This window comes from Sinocyclocheilus grahami, unplaced genomic scaffold, assembly GCF_001515645.1.
Source record: "Sinocyclocheilus grahami isolate Dianchi unplaced genomic scaffold, SAMN03320097.WGS_v1.1 scaffold1092.1, whole genome shotgun sequence".
Taxonomy (NCBI): Eukaryota; Metazoa; Chordata; class Actinopteri; order Cypriniformes; family Cyprinidae; genus Sinocyclocheilus; species Sinocyclocheilus grahami.
The window spans coordinates 75,992-77,911 of NW_015506271.1; the positions used below are offsets into that span (position 1 = coordinate 75,992).

Sequence of the window (1,920 nt, forward strand, 5' to 3'; positions counted from 1 at the left end):
TGAGATGTCCTATCTTGGTTAATATTAAATAATAAAAACAGGTTATATAATTAAATTAATTATATATTAAGTTGAATGTAAATAGTTTGTGTTCAGTCATAAAATAAAATTAATTACATTCATATATAAATCAAACCCGGTGCATAACATAACTGAAAGACACAAAGGCGTTCGCTGACAATCAAGCGCGTTCACAGACGCGCGCGCACGCTCTGGCGGCGCGCGGAGGAGAAGTTCAGATCATCTGACTGAAAGTTGCGTCGTGTGTTCTTTCTTTACAGACCACGAAGCTACAAATTCCCCTTCGTTTTTTAAATAGGCTATAATTGGTGAAATATCTTCATAACCGCACGGGAACGCTCCTCAGCAAAGTTTTAGGAAATTCGTTTTTTCCTCCCAGAAACGTTAAGTGATGTCTCAGTCAAAGAAAATCTTTTATGCATTTGTTTGGTTCTGCTTGCGTTTTGAAGGCCGGATTGGTAAGTCATGCATGTTTTATGGCATCAGCTCTTTATATTAGAGATAAACCAGTCCAATATAAAATCAAGAATTACTGCCTTTTGAGGGGGGGGGTCATTAGTTAGTTGACCAGCTACCATTTTACAAAAGCATCTTAGCTGTTTTGTTTCTGGTCCACGATGATCTACCTTGTACCAGGTAATAAACACTTTGGACCAAATAATATGTGATTGAGTGGCAGTTCCTGTTCCATTGTTCTCCAGGGGTGTTTGGTGTTGAGCCCGGTGAAATTAAAACAGCAACAGAGGGAGATTCTGTCACTCTACAAACTGAGATACGGAGAGGTGAAGATCTGCTTTGGATGTTTGGACCTCGAGAGGTCCTCATTGCTCAAGTCAAAAAGGAGGCTGGAGTCTTCAACGTTTATGATGGCGCTGATGGGAGATTCAGAGACAGACTGGTGCTGAACTATGACACTGGATCGCTGACCGTTAAAAACATCAGATCTGAACATGCTGGACTCTATAAACTAGAGATCATAAGTAATACAGTCTCACACTCACAAACATTCACAGTCTCTGTCTATGGTGAGTAGAGAAGCAGTGTTGTTTGTTCTTTAATATTGTGTTTGCTAAATAATTCTCAATACTCTTAATATAAAACTGTATTTTTTTTCAGTAAACTTATTCTAATTGGTCATTTCATATCATTTTCCAGCTCGTCTTCCCATTCCTGTCATCACCAGAGACTCTTCACAATGTTCTTCATCATCATCGTCGTCGTCGTCATATTGTTCACTGCTGTGTTCAGTGGTGAATGTGAGTCATGTGACTCTCTCCTGGTACAAAGGAAACAGTTTATTGTCCAGCATCAGTGTGTCTGATTTCAGCATCAGTCTCTCTCTACCTCTGGAGGTGGAATATCAGGAGAAAAACAACTATAGTTGTGTGTTGAACAACCCCGTCAGCAACCAGACCACACATCTGGACATCAGTGAACTTTGTTGGCCATGTCCAGGTATGTCAATGTTGATATTACAGATTATTAAGTATGCAATGTAGACATTTTTTCAAATTATTTTGCATTTTTCCATATTTTATATCTAATTCTAGCGTGTACGATTTGTTAGCATTGCGTGATTTGAGTAGTTGAGATGGCAATCAATGGTAAACTGCACACTGTGGCTATCACACTTATCAGTTTGAATCTCCACATCACACATTTAGACCGGTAAAAAAGACAGTCTGTGAACATTCATTGTGAACTATATTGTTCATATAGTTTCTCTGTGTTCTCTTATGTTCTCCAGCTCCTCTGCCGATTCCTGTCATCACCAGAGACTCTCCAACATGTTCTCCATCAGCTTCACACCAGAATTGTTCATTGGTGTGTTCAGTGGTGAATGTGAGGGATGTAACTCTCTCCTGGTACAAAGGAAACAGTTTATTGTCCAGCATCAGT

General features: G+C 39.4%; 1 pseudogene; it reads left to right on the forward strand.

Moving 5' to 3' along the window:
• The first annotated feature begins 297 nt into the window (after positions 1 to 297).
• Positions 298 to 1,920, forward strand: part of LOC107566687 (natural killer cell receptor 2B4-like) — a 2,212-nt pseudogene continuing 589 nt past the window's right edge.